Source organism: Leptopilina heterotoma, unplaced genomic scaffold, assembly GCF_015476425.1.
Source record: "Leptopilina heterotoma isolate Lh14 unplaced genomic scaffold, ASM1547642v1 Lhet_209, whole genome shotgun sequence".
Classification (NCBI taxonomy): Eukaryota; Metazoa; Arthropoda; class Insecta; order Hymenoptera; family Figitidae; genus Leptopilina; species Leptopilina heterotoma.
The window spans coordinates 1,160,883-1,176,627 of NW_025110924.1; the positions used below are offsets into that span (position 1 = coordinate 1,160,883).

General features: G+C 21.5%; 1 protein-coding gene across 5 annotated transcripts in view; it reads right to left on the bottom strand.

Moving 5' to 3' along the window:
- The window catches only part of LOC122501379 (RING finger protein nhl-1), a 61,673-nt gene extending 48,075 nt beyond the window's left edge, over window positions 1–13,598 (bottom strand). For 3 of the 5 annotated variants that reach the window (XR_006301563.1, XM_043610781.1, XM_043610777.1), the window contains exon 1: window positions 13,507–13,598. The gene's annotated coding sequence lies outside the window, so the exon portion shown is untranslated. Of the gene's footprint in view, window positions 1–13,017; window positions 13,254–13,299; window positions 13,448–13,506 lie in introns of those variants that run through there. The other 2 variants (XM_043610778.1, XM_043610779.1) reach the window with 2 other exon arrangements.
- Between the last annotated feature and the right edge of the window lie 2,147 nt (window positions 13,599–15,745).

A 15,745-nucleotide genomic window follows, 5' to 3' on the forward strand; every position in this document is an offset into this window, starting at 1 on the left:
AAAAAAATAATTTTTTTTATTATTTATATCATTTTTTGTTAATAATAGTTTTTTAGAAAATTTACTTAAAGATTAGATTGACAACAATTAAGATTTTTGTACCAAAAATATTTTTTTTAAATATATATTTCTTTTGAATTTAGGAAAAATTTCTTTTTTCCAGTTTCGAATCAAAAGAAGTTATAAAATAAACAAATTTCGTAACAATTTTTTTACTTAGGGGAAAAATAAATTTTTTCTTTAAAAAAAAAATTAATAGAAAATATAAGTTTTGTAACTACAAAAAAATCAATTAATTATTGCTATAAAAATCAATTAAGAAAAATTTGTTTCCCCGGAAAAAAGGCATAAAATACAATAATTTTCTCTAAGTGATAAAATAAATTTCGAAAAAAATAAAGTGTATATTCTCATTGATCATAAGCTTTCTGTAATAATAACTTTGTTTCAATATCAATTCGATTTTTATTTTCACTCAATAAAATGATATTTGATGTAAATAAAAAATTGGATTGATGCGCGCGGTCACTGAATAAAATTTGTCTCCGCATGCAACTTTTATTTTATCCTCTACTATCGATTTTTTCACAATATGTTTTATATTCTCTGTATATATAAAGAATAGATATAGTATAGTTTTCAACTTTTTTCAATTTTCAATTCCCTCTTTTTCGAGAGGACTTCCAATTTATTTCAATTGTGCACTTTGATTTCAAACAAATTTCCAAAAAAAAAAACGAAAGAAAAAAATCGTTATAGTATTACTTTTTTTTTATTTCAAAAGAAAATGTATCTTTTTTGCAAAAGAGAATTTATAGAGTATAAAAAATATTTTATAAACACAGAGAAAGATTTATTTTATTTCTAATGGAGTGGATTTTTTTTTATTATTTATTATTTGAAGAATTATTTGATATGGAGAAAAATTTGAATTTATTTGAATATAAGAATAAATAAGAATATAATATGAAAAAAAAAAGTAAACAAATTTTAAAGAATAGAAATAATGCAAAAGAAATAAATAAATACAAATAATAATTTTAATTATTAGGTATGTAAATTTAAGAATAAAATTTATTTAAATTTAGCTGATTGATTTAAATTTAGCAATTCTCAATCAAAGTCAATCTGATACTTTCTTCAAGTTATTAGTAATAGTAAATTAAATTCCTTTATTAATCAAATAAGTTTATATTGAAAATAAAATAAAATTTCTATTTTAAGGATTTTAGAAAACACTTCTATTTGTGAAGAAACTAAAAAGTGACAGTGATGAAAATAAGCTTTTTTAGATTGAAAAACGTTTTTTGAATACTTAAAAAAATTTTAGACAATATTGTGTTTGTTTTAAATTTAAAAATTACAAGAATATTTTTTTAAATATTAAATTTCCATTTACTAGTTAAACAAATAAACCGAAACATATTTCGAGAATATTTTTTTAAACTTTACAAAAATATCAACTAGAAATATTTTTAAAAAATATTTACAACAAATATTGTAAAATATATTTAAAATAAATATTATGAAATATGTTTGAAATAAATATTGCAAAAACAATTGTTATGGAAAGAAATATTATTGCTAACATTTTTAAGAATAAATATTAAAATTCTCATAATTAATGAGAAGATATTTTTTCTAAAATGAACATGGCATAAATATTTTTGTGAAACTAGTTTTTGTGAAATATTGGAAAGAACTTTAAAGAAATATTGCAAAATAATCTTGTAAAATATTTAAAATGACTCTAAAAAATATTAGAAAAATATTCTTGTAAAATATTCGAAACAACTCTAAAGAAAAATTGTAACAACAATTTAAATAGAAAAAATATATTTTTTGAATATTGCCAACATTTTCTTATTTAAAATTTTCCAGAAAATGTTGAGAAAATATTTATAAAGTGAAAAATAAATTTAATCAAAAAATTCATTAAAATCCTCAAAGTTTGCGTCGACGCTAAGCGTCAATAGAAAATTTTTTTCTGTCTAGAAATTCAAATAATTTAAAATATTTTTTCAATAGTTTTAGGTTCTAAGACTGCTTTAAAAATATTTTAGAGTCGTATAGTAGAAAAATAAAATAGAATAATAAAATAGAAAACAAAAAAATGTAATATAAAATAGAGAAATAAAAAAAGAAACAAGGAAATATAATAGAAAATAAAGAAATAAAATATAAAACAGAAAAATAAAAAAGACAACAAGGAAATATAATAGCAAATAACAAAATAAAATATAAAACAGAAAAATAAAAAAGACAACAAGGAAATATAATAGCAAATAACAAAATAAAATATAAAACAGATAAATACAATAGAAAATAGAAAAATAAAATATAAAACAGAAAAATACAATAGAAAATAGAAAAATAAAATAGAAAACAGAAAAATACAATACAAAATAGAAAAATAAAGTAGAAAACAGAAAAATACAATAGAAAATAAAAAAAATTAAATAGAAATCAGAGAAATACAATACAAAATAGAAAAATAAAATAGAAAATAGAAAAGTACAATAGAAATTCACAAAACAAAATAGAAAACAGAAAACTATAATAGAAAAATAAAATGGAAAAAAATAAAAAATAAGTAAATAGAATATAAAAGCAAGTGACACTGAGGAAATATTTATTTACAAAAATCCTGAAAAATAATTTTCGACGCTAGGCGTTAACGACAACTTCAGGTATTTTAATTTAAATTTCAGGTTGATTAATAAATTAAATATTTAAAAAATAGAATTTTAATGCAATAAATAGTTATCGATTAGAACCGATATTGATAATTAATAAATTCTATAACATATTCTTGTAATAAATTCTATAATATAAATAATAAAAAAAAAATTAAATTCTGCAATGAAGAAATGTAAGACAGAATGAACGGGTGAAAATTGAGAGATAAATAAAAAAAATAGTAAACGAAGAAGAAAGAAGAAAAATAGAGAAAAAAGAGAGAAGAAAAATAAAGGAAAGTGAAAGTAAAAAAGAAAATAAAGAGAAAAGGAAAAAAAAAGAAAGAGCAAAGAGAAAAGAGAGAAAAAAGAAAGAAAGAAGAATAAGAAGAAAGAGAAGAAGAAAAAGAAGAGATGAGTTAGGTAATTGGACACCCGGTGGCCATATTAGAACACGCGGACTCGAACTTTAAGCGACTTTAGACGAGAGGGACACGAGGTAGGGAGCTTCTGGCACGCTGCGCTACACTTCTTCACCATCACCATCGCACAAGCTTCGAAGCTTTCGGCCCAGTCACTTGGAGATCCTATGCGATTCTTTTCCTACCCACAAGAAACCAACTGAACAGCAAGTGCTACCGTTTTAGTAACTGTCGACGAGACGCGACTTTCAGGCGATGCAGAGATTATCTAACATTTAATTTTAGACAACGATCGACCAACAGATATTCTTCAAAGAAAAAAAAATTAATTCTTCCCCCCAAAAAAATTGTTTCAAAAAAAAAATTAGTTTAAAAAAAAAGTTAAAAAAATATTTTTTATCCCATATTCAATTTACACTTTCAGATGAACAAGGACCTTGAACTAGAACATTCATTGCATCAACATTTCTCTCATTTTCTCTTTATGTTTTTTGTTTAAAAATAGAAAAACATATTTTTCACACAAGCTGACAATTTTCGTTTGGATTTTATTAAAAAAAAAAGAAAATTAGCCATTCTGTCGAATTTAGAAATGAAATTCAGAAAATAAAATATTTGATTTTAAAAATGTTACTTTTTCTTATGAAAACTAGAATTTTTGATCTTTTGTTGTAAACAAATAAATTAATTAATTTACAGGGTTGCCACAAATATTTAATTTTATTTTTCCCTAATTTCCAAACTTTTTCCTGACTGATTTTGCCTTTTTCCCTGACCATAATAATTCTCAAAAAAAAAGTTAATTATTTACAAAAATCCAAATAAAATCCTTCGCAAGAATTCAATTATTTTTACAAGTAGTAAAATTTCTCAAAAAATTCAATTATTTAAAAAAATGTAATAAAATTAAAAAAAATAATAAAAATAAAAAATAATAAATAAAAAATAATAATAAATAATAATAAATAATAATAATAATAATAATAATAATAATAATAATAATAATAATAATAATAAATAATAATAATAAATAATAAAAAAATAAAATTCAAAAGTTCAATTATTTTCATAAATAATAAATCGATTATTCGGTAATTCATTTTTAAATCAATTTTTATTACAAAATTCTAGAAGTATTAAATTATTTAAATTAAAAAATAAATAATTTGTTGAATAATTGAATATATTTGTTAAAATTGAATTCTCATAAAGAATTTTATCAACAAATTTTTAAATAATTGAATTCTTTTGACTTTAATAAAATTTTTTAAGAATAATTACCTACATTTTTTGAGGAATTCGATTAAAATTGTATTAAAAATAATTAAAATCCTGCTATGAGTTTTATTATTTATGAAAATAATTTTAAATTTTCCTAAGAATTTTATTCAAATTTGTCTAAAGTAATTGAATTTCAGAGAAGAATTTTATTATTTATAAAGATACTTGAAATTTTGACAAAGAATTTTTTGTTAATTTTTGAACATAATTGACTTTTTGCGAAGAATTTTATTACTTTTAAAAATAATTTAATTCTTCCAACGAATTTTATTTAAGTTTTTAAAAATAATCGAATTTCTGTGAAGAATTTTATTAATTATGTACCTAAATAATTGAATAAAAATAATTAAATTCTTGAAAAGCACTTTGTTAAATTTTTTTTAAATAATTGAATTCTTGCGACGAATTTTATAAAAATCTTTTTAAATAGTTAATATTTCTCGAAAATTTTTATGAAATTTTGTATTTTAAATAATTGAGTTCCTGTGAAAATTTTATTACTTATGAAAATAATTGAATTATTTCGAAAAAATTTATTAAAAGTTTTGTAAATAATTGAATTCCTGTTAAATTTTGCCAAGAGTTTTATTAAAATTTTTCTAAAATAATTGAATTTCAAAGAAGAATTTTTTTTATTTATAAAGATAATTGAAATTTTGACGAGAAATTTTTTTTAAATTTTTTAACATAATTGAAATTCTGCGAAGAATTTTTATAACTTTTGAAAATAATTGAATTTCTGGAATCATTTGTAACTTTTCCAAAATTCAATTTTTTTTAGTATTTTTAACTAAAATTCTTCTACTAATCTAGTATTTATAAAAATTGTGAAAATTATTCATTAAATAATTTATTAGTCATAATTTTATGATAGTTCTTGAAAAATTAAGTTATTTTTAAAATTATATTTATATGTAGAATTATTAATTTCGTTGTAAAAAAAATGTCAAATTACAATTAGTACTAATTTAGAATCAATTTTGGTTATACTAACTAAAATTTTATTTGTTTTATTTTAATACCTAAAAATAAAAACAATTTTGATTCGAAATTCCTTTTTTTTAATTTGCCAAATTTTTTTACTTTTTCTTTTATTTTTAAATTTTTATATTAATTTATTATTTTTGTGTTAAAGAAAAATTATTTTTAAAGGGGTTGACAATACTTCAATCTGAAAAGTAGTTTTTAACAAAAAATAGAATAATTAAAAGCTTTTTGTAGTTTTAAATTTTCAAAAAAGATAATTATTAAAAATTAAAATTGAAAAACAATTCCGACTTTATAGAATAAATGTAAAATTTTGAATAAATATTTGATAAAAAATTTATGAATTAAATTTTTATTATACTAATTAATGGTTTTTTTGTTTAAAAAAGTTTTTTAATTACATATTTACTTTGTTCTTGAAAAAAAATTTTTACTAAAAAAGTTTAGTTTAATGTTTCTATAAAAAAATTATTTTTTTTTGCTTTTTATAAAAGCATATTTTTCATTCGAAAAATATTACACTGCTCGAGATAAATAAATGTTTTCTACTTAAAAATATTATTTTTTCTGATAAAAAATTCCCGGCGAATAATCTTTGTTAAATATCTGCCTCGCAAATGAATGATTACAATCTATCATAACATTATTTATTCCCTAAAGAAAACATAATACTTTAAATGGATAAAAAATTCTCTCATTGATGACCTTCATAAAACAAGAAGAAGAAGAAGAAGAAGAAGAAGTTTCCCTTTGCTTCTAAATGACCTCTCTTTCTCTCTCTAAAAAAACAAATCTAATCTATTTCAGTTGTAAAAAGTTTTTCTCCTTCATTAAAACTTTTTTTTTTTTCAATATTATTGATCATGACCGAAAACTTCTCTATTTCTGATTAAATTTCAGATCATGTTTGAACTTTCCCTTCCATAGTTATACAACTTTTCTTTTCTTTTTTTTATCCTACAAACTAAGAAAACATTTGGCAATGGTCTTTTATACATTCTGATTGAAGTTTGTCAAGAGAAAAAGATATCGAAGTTTGTCAAAAGGAAAAAAAAAATTTCTCAATTAAATATTTGTAAATCTAAAGTGGCCTCTAAAAATTAATACCCTTTTGAATGTAAATATTTAATTTTTATAAAAACAGACAAGTTTTATTACGCACAATTAAGTATATCAAGTGGCGTTTTATAGTAAAGGTCACAAGTTTATTTATAACTCAAGAATTTTATTTCTCGATTTTAAAAATAAATCTTGAAATAGTAAATAAATAGTAAATGATTTCATTTAATCATTTACTATTTATTTACTGTTTCAAGAATTTCATTTTTAAAATTGAGAAATAAAATTTTGTAGAATTTATATTCACTGAATATCGTATGATAAATTTTCTAAAAATATACGAATAATCGTTAAATTTTAAATTGTCCAAGAAGAAATATTTGAAAGATGAACTACACGTAGTGTCCTTAAATTTATTATGTGGAGATAAGCAGATAGAATTGGGGTGGTAAACCATAATGCTCGAGGCAGGAAATCTACCATCATTGGAAGTTGCTCAAGAAGACTTTTGCGCTTCTTTTTTTTGGGTAGAATTTCTTGTTATTTTTTTTTTTTTATTGTAAATGATAGGGAACTTGGTGCTTAAGTTAATTGGTAGTCATATGATATACGGTTTAAGTATATAATCCACTAAATGATTGATACGAAATTTTTTTCGGATATAACATTTTATTTGATAAAGTTGTGAGGAATCTGAATTTGATTTTGTCAAAGGAGGAAAAAAAATATTAGCAAATAATTTTAATTATATAGAAAATATTTCTTACTTATAGGGGGAAATTTTCTTAAAAGGAAAAATGTAATTTTGGACACTAGGGAAAGAAATTAAAACTTTTTTATTAATTTTTATCAAAATGGTTAGATTAGATTAAGAAGGAGAAATTGTTTCCTTCGACACTAGTGGAGAAAATGTCCTTTTTCCAAACTATATAGACAGAACGATATATTTTCCACACTAAATAGTAAAATTTATTTTTTCAAAAGGTTTTTTTTACAGCAGTGGACAAAATGTTTCTTTTACACACTAGAGAGAAAAGTTGTGATTCTTTTTACTACTAAGGTAGTTTTTTGTTATTTATAGGATAAAAAAATTGCTATTTTTCGCTCTTGGGTCTAAAATACGGTTTTTAAAGTCTCTAGGGTGGAAAGTAACAATTTTTTGCCCTGTAGAGCAAGTGTTAATTTTTCCTTCCTTCCTTGATCAAGATTTTTTTTTCCTCACACGTGTGATAAATTATTGTTCTTAAACTAAAAGAAAGGTCATGTAGATTATATATTATGGATAGTTTTGGCTACCCCCATGAGAAATAGTGACAGTTGGTTATACTTTAATAGGATTTAATATTTGTGGAGGGCCGCAAACGGAATGTGAATGATGCCTTAATTGCATAAACAATTTCATGACCCCTCGTGGATGATGGGGTCATAAAATATATTCTCCTCACATACACACACATATATATATAATATACGGACACATGTGTATGTACATACTGACATCGGGCAGTAGCAACAGGAACATAATAACGACCGATACTTAGTGCTTGGAAGTGACATTTGTAATGGATTCGTGATACGTCTGACACAGCTGATTCTCCGTTTGTGCTTATGCTTGCTAAAGGGGCTTGAACTTTAAACGATAAGAGCTATTGTGTAACGTTATATTTGTAATAGTTTTCAAAAAGAAATTATCTTCTTGTAATTCGACTTTGTGTCTTCGACTTTTTGGAAAAGTGACTTTTCATTATTTCTCATTTTAATTTTATTTCAAAATTTTATTGCAAATTTTATTTCAAATTTTACTGCAATTTATCTTTTCATAAAGAATTATTTGCAAATTTAGATTCAGAGGTTTAGAAAAATAATTTTTCATTATCTCTCATTTTAATTTTATTTCAATGTTTTATTTCAAATTTTATTTCAAGTTTTATTTCAAATTATAATTCAAATTATACTTGAAATTATCTTTTCATAAAGAATTGTGGTAATTTAGATCCAGATCCAGGAAAAGTTGCCTTTTGTACACTAGTGAGTAAAATGGACTTTTTTCCACTAGGGAGCAAAGCGCTGATTTTCAACACTAGAAACTTAAAGCATTTTTCTTTTATTTTAGAAAATAATGTGAAAAAAATAAATAATATTTTTTTGTCATAAGTGAATAAATAGATTTTCCCCACCCGTGGAGAAGAAAATAAATTTTTTCCATCACCAGGAAAAAAACGATTTTCAACACTAGGGAATAAATTAAATTTACACTGGCCAGCAATATGCTTTTCTTAACTCTCTAGAATTAAAAACAAACAAATTTTCAAATTGATTGAATAATATAAGAAATTTAAATACTATTTCCGCACTAGTGAGTAAAAAAGGTGTTTTTTCAAAAAACTTGAAAATTTAATAGAAAAAAATAGAATATATGTAAAAAATAATAAAAAAAATAATTTTTATAATTAGACTAAAAATAAGTACATACTTTGTTTAGTTATCACTCATTAAATAATTAAAACAAATACAGAAATTTTTTTTTCTAATTTAAAAGAAAAAAAAAGATGAAGAACTGTGGTAAAAGAAATAAAACAATAAAATTTAAATACACCATAATCGCTTTTGGAGTGAAGAGAAGAGTATTAAAAAGGAACGATTCATATATATTTCAAAACAAAAGAGTCGACAACAAATCACAATCAGTGACATTTTTTTGGCAGAGTTTGAGATTTCTTTTGGCTCTATTATTATTTACTGGACTCTCCAGACAGCGGAAATTACGATCGACACTGACTGTGTCGCGTTTAGAATGAATCATCCTCGTAAAACCCCAGCAGAATGAAACTCCATGAAGCGGGTATTGCAGTTTCGAAAAATAAGTGAAAAAAAATACCCCGTTTGTGACACAAAAATCTTTCCATCAATGATAGTAAAAAAATTTTTTTTTCGTTTGAGTGACGAATGAGAAATAATAAATTATAATAAATAACAATAATTATTAATAATAATAGTGTAATATTAATGATAAAAATAGTACCTATAATAAATAATAACAAAAAAAATGGTTAAAGGCAGAAATATTTTAATTTAAAAATAAAAAACTAGTATAGTTAATAAATAATATAATAATTAATGTCTCTGATATAAAATAAAAAATCGAATTCAAGTTAACAAAATGAAAATCTCATCTGTTATAAAATTAAAAAAAAGAAACGAAATCATAACTTTCGTTTATTAGTGTTTTAAAAAAAATAATAAGAAAACATTAAGATTTTAATGTTTGATCATTTTTTTTAAAAAGCTTTTACTTTTTTCTAACTGTAAAGTCGCACGCTATTTTCACATATATATGTACCTATATAATGCTACGAGTGTTTGAATAAAGCTCCGTATAAAAATACACTTGGCGCTTGATCGTTTCCTTTCTTCGAATTAGATATTCATTAGAAATTTCCCTATTTCACTAGAGTAAAAACCACGAGAGAATTACTTTTTCCTTTTTCATTATTCTGTTTCTTTTATTTAAAATACAATTTACAAGAAATTTTATATTTAAAAATAAGAAAATTAAAATACTTCATTTAAAGAAAAGATAAGCTTATTATTATCATTATCATTATTATTATTTAACAATATTTAGTAAATTTCAACTCAAGGTTGAGTAAAAGAAATTTAAAACAAATAAAGTAATGATTGGGGTACAGTTTTTCTAAAACGTATTTTCTAATTTTTTATTTTCTAAAAATTTTTTTTCTAATAAAGGTGAATTTCTAAAAAACTTTTTTCTAATGAAGGTGATTTTCTAATTTTCTTTCTTCTAATAAAGGTCATTGTCTAAAAATTTCTTTTTCTTATAAAGACAATTTTCAAAAAAAAAATTTTCTAACAATATTCAATTTTTGTAATGACGACCAATAGGTATATGATTAGAAAAGAAAATTTACGAAAAATTTTTATTTATTTAAAAATAAATACTTAAGATTTCGTTAAAAAATTATAATAAAAAATAGAAATTATGCAAATTTTTTAACTAAACTTTAAAAAAAGTTAAAAATGAAGTTAAAAATCATAATTAAGAAATAGAAATTATAGGGATTTTTTTCCTAAAGATATTTCAAATTTTCTGTAAAAGTGTTTTATAAATAAATTAATTTTGGAACTTTCAGTATAAAAATGATGCAAATTATTATTTTTTTTCCAAGAAAAATAGGATTTTGTTAATAAATTGTGATAAAAAATAGTAATTTTATTAAAAACTTTTTCTTTTTTTAAAAAAAGAAACTTATAATTTTATAAACAAAATTATGATTGAGAAACAGAAAATATGCAAAATAATTTTTATTTCTTAATCTTAGTTTTTTTAAAAACAATTTTCTAACTTTTATCAAAATTATGGAAATTTTAAAATTTTTAGCAAATAAATATTAGAAATCATAACTTTTTAGAAAATTTTTTTTTAGAAATCAAAACTTGTTAGAAAAACTTTTTTTAGACAAAAAGGATTAGAAAATATTTTTTAGAAGAAGTGACCACCTACCAAAGTAATACATAAAGTATAAATAAAGTAATGAAATTATACAGTTAAAATGTTTATTAATTTAAATTAGTGAATAAATATTTTTGAATAATTCAAACTAAGAGAAGAATTTGACAAGAATGTTAACAAATTACATTCGATTCAAAGAAAAAAAATTCTCTTAGTAAAAAAATTTACAGTTTAAAAACAACAAAAACAATCACAACAATAATTAATTAAATTAATTAATAAGATTAAATATCTGAATATTGATTAATTAGTAATTTCAATACATAATATTATGTTTTTTATTCTATATTGAACGTAGAATTCTATATATTAAATAACGAATTTAAAATACAGAATATATAATGTTCAAATGTTAATTAATTATTCAATTTTTTTAAAAATATTTAATATCTGAATATAGATTATTGAATACTTAATATTAGTAATTAATTATTATGTATTAAATATTAGACATTAAAAACTCAATGTTTAATATTTAATATTCATTCATTAATTTGTAATATTAAATATTCTAAAATCAACATTCGAATTTTAAATATTGAGTACTCAGTATTCTATATTCAGTATTCAATATTCAGTATTTAATATTCTGTATTCAGTAAACAGTATTTAATATTCAAAATTCAATATTTATAATTGAAAATTCACTATTTAATATTTAGTATTTAATATTCTGTATTCAATAAGCAGTATTTAATATTCAATATTTAGAATTCCAAATTCAATATCCAGTACTCAATATGCAGTATTTATTATTCTGTATTTAACAGTCTGCATTTATTATTCAATATTTGCTATTCAATAGTAAATATTCAATGTTCAGAATTCAATATTCAATAATTAAAATTGAATATTCAAAATTCAGTATTTAATATTCAATATTAAGTATTCAATGATGAATATTTAATAATAAGTATTTAATAATGAATATTCAATATTTAGAATCCAATACTCAGTATTTAATATTGAATATTTAGTATTCAATATTTAATATTTAAAATTGAATATTTTGAATTCAGTATTGAATATTTAGCATTCAATATTTATTATTTAATATTCTGTATAAAATAGTCAGTATTTAATGTTGAATATTTATTATTCAATAGTGAATATTCTGTATTCGGTATTCAATATTTATAATTGAATATTCAAAATTCAATATTGAATATTTAGAATTGAATATTTTAAATTCAGTATTGAATGTTTAGTATTTAATATTCAGTATTTAATATTCTGTATTCAATAGTCAGTATTTAATGTTGAATATTCTGTATTCAATATTTATAATTGAATATTCAAAATTTAGTATTGAATATGGATAATTGAATATTTAAAATTCAGTATTTAATAGTCAGTATTCAATATTCATTATTCAATATTTTGAATTGAATATTTAAAATTCAGTATTTAATGTTGTGTATTCAATGCTCAGTACTTAATATTGAATATTTAGTATTTAATATTTAATATTTAGAATTTAATATTTTAAATTCAGTATTGAATATTTAGCATTCAATATTCATTATTTAGAATTCTGTATTCAATAGTCAGTATTCAATGTTGAATATTTAGTATTCAATAGTGAATATTCTGTATTCAGTATTCAATATTTAGAATTAAATATTTTAAATTTAGTATTAAATGTTTAGTATTCAATATTCTGTATTCAATAGTCAGTATTCAATATTCAATAACAATAAAATAATTAATAATAATAATTGAATAATGATTCAATATTCTGAATTGAATATTGAAATTTCTGTATTTAATGTTCTGTATTCAATAATCAGTATTTAATATTAAATTATTTAGTATTTAACATTGAATATTTAGAATTGAATATCTCAATATTGAATATTGAAGTTGCAGTATAAAATATTAATTTCCTAATATTCAAAATTCAATCCTCGATACCAAATATTCAGTACTCAAATACTGAATACCCATTAAAATAATTAAAATATTTCTTAAAATAAATTAATTATCTGCGAACTCTAATTTCCCTATCATTGATGTTATCAACAGTGGAAAATTTTAATCAAATCCACCCAAGTTTTACCAAATTTTTAACGAAAATCCAAATGAAATCCAAGAAATCACTTTAATGCAAATAAACCACATTCACTATCATTCACTGATTGGAAAAAGAAATTTCCAATTCTAACACAAAAAAAAATTTGCCACAAACTCCCTTGTAGACCGTGAGTCCCTGATTCACTTTCGTTTTTATCGCGCAACAATTATTGTCTTATTCACTCTTTTTTTCAAAGAATAAAATTTTCTTTTTTTCATTAAATGGTCTTTTTTGTTTGTTTGCTTGTTTGTTAAGGATCACACAAACCAGAGGATCATTGGTGATGATAATGGCAGGCAGGTGTCGGCTTTTCACGATTTAATGCAATAACGATATTGTGTATAATGAGATGTGAAAAATGCGAGGTGTAATTTTTTTTTTTAAATTGAAAAACGATTTTTTTTTTTTTTTTGAGCTTTGATGAATAAACTTTGAAAAAAAAGTGACTTGCAAACAACTAATTCGATGACGCACCGCGTTCATCCGGGCTGGATGGTCGCCCGTCTCAAAGTGAATGTCTTATTAGTTATTTCTGTCCAAAGATACTCCTTCCACTTCGAAGCGCATCTTATTTTTCACGACTTCCTTTAATTTTCCATTAAACACTCTAGGTTTCTAAAGTCGGATATTCAGGGCTTTAATTTTCTTGGATTTTCTGGGCGCAAAATGGATCATTTTTATGTCCCTAAAGTTTTCTGAACGTATTGAAATTAATGAATGAAATTTATTTATTTTCGAATAAATAATTTTTTTAAAATGTTTTTTAATGTTTTTTGAGACTTTGAAGAGGAAATCATTTAGATTTTGAAACGCTGGAGTAAAGTAATTTTTAAAAATTAATTGTCCAAATGTTTTCGTTTATTTTCCTTCATCTTTAATTTTTTTTCAATAATATTACGTTACGTATCAAAAATTATTTTTCTTTCGAAATATTTTATTCGTTTTTTAATTGAAAATATTTCTCGGAAATTTTGCGGAAAATTAATTTTATTCAAATTTTAGGAAAATAATTAAAAGAGGAAAATTTTTTCTTGGTAGTAATTTATCAGAAAAGTTAATTGGTTTCTTTTTTTTGGTATATGTCAAGATTTAAAAATGCATTATTTGAGAAATGTTCTTTAAGCCTCAAGGAGGAAAACGTATTTTATATATATATATATATGGATTACGAAGGGAAAACTCGTTTCGAAATTCCAGTGCAAACCGCATCCTTCGATGTAAATCGAATCAAAGTCGATGCGAAACGAGACAGAAAAGATCGGCTTCCAAAAGCTTTTTTGTAAATTCAATCGGACCATGAATTTAATCGTAATTCATGAATTATTATGTAAAATAGCGCTTATTTTTGAGTAAATAAATAAAATAAATAAAATAAATAAAAAATAAGAGTCAATTTTTTCTATTTTTATTCTTCGTCTTTGATGATCAAATTATGATTTTTATTTTTTGACTTATTTCAATTATCGTAGAAGTTTTTTCTTGATTTGACTAGAGAAAAAACTACTTAAAAATAATTGTCTGACTAAGAACTTTTTTCTACTTCAAATATTTAATTTGTCTTACCAAAAAATACTGTTTCTACTTCAAATATTTAGTTTGTCTTACCAAAAAATACTGTTTCTACTTAAAAATATAATTTTTTTCAATTAAGAAGGATTTTATACTTAAAAATATTTTATTCTTTCATTGTAAAAGTTTTCTACTAAAAAATATAACTATTTCTGACTTAAAAACTGTTTCTACTTAAAAACATTACTTTGACTCACTAAAAGGTTAAAGACTTTATACTTGAAAATATTGCATTCTTACAGTAAAAGATGTTCCCACTTGAAAATATTGCTGTCTGACTAAAAAATATAATTTCTACTAAAAAAAAAGAATTTCTACTTAAAAATGCAAATTTTTGTCCTAAAAACAGTTTCTACCTGTAAATACTTAAATAGTATTTTGTTTAAATGAAAATGGTTTTTCTACTAGAAAATATTATTCTGTCTGACTAAAAACATTTTTCTACTTAAAATATTAACATGTCTGACTAAAAAAAATTTTTCTCCTTAAAAGATTAACATGTCTGACTAAAAAAAATTTTTCTCCTTAAAAGATTAACATGTCTGACTAAAAAAAAATTTTCTACTTAAAAATACAACTTTTTTTTTGCATAAAAACATTGTTTCTACATACAAATAGTATTTTGTATAAATAAAAATGGTTTTTCTTCAAGAAAATATTATTTTGTCTGACTTAAAAAAATATTTCTACTAAAATATTAACCCGTCTGACTAAACAATATATTTCTACTTAAAAATATTAATTTCTCTGATTAAAAATTGTTAATAAAATATTTGTCCTTATAAATATTAGCTTGTCTCACTCAAATGATTTTCCTACTAGCAAATTTCTTCTATGGAAAATTTTTCTTCTTGAAAATATTATTCTTTTTGACTAAAAAAAATGGTTTCTACTTAAAAATATTATTTTATCCGATTAGAAAAGTTTTTGAACTTAAAAATATTATTTTATCTGACTAGAAAAATATTTTTACTTAAAAGTATTGCTCTGTGTGCCTAAAAAATTATTTTTTACTTAAAAATATTACTTTCTCTACTTAAATAGATTTCATCTACTTAGAAAAAAAGGATTATTTCTTTTGATAAAAAAATTTTCTACTTAATAATATTGCTCTGTCTTAATGAGAGACTTTTTCTACTCAAAA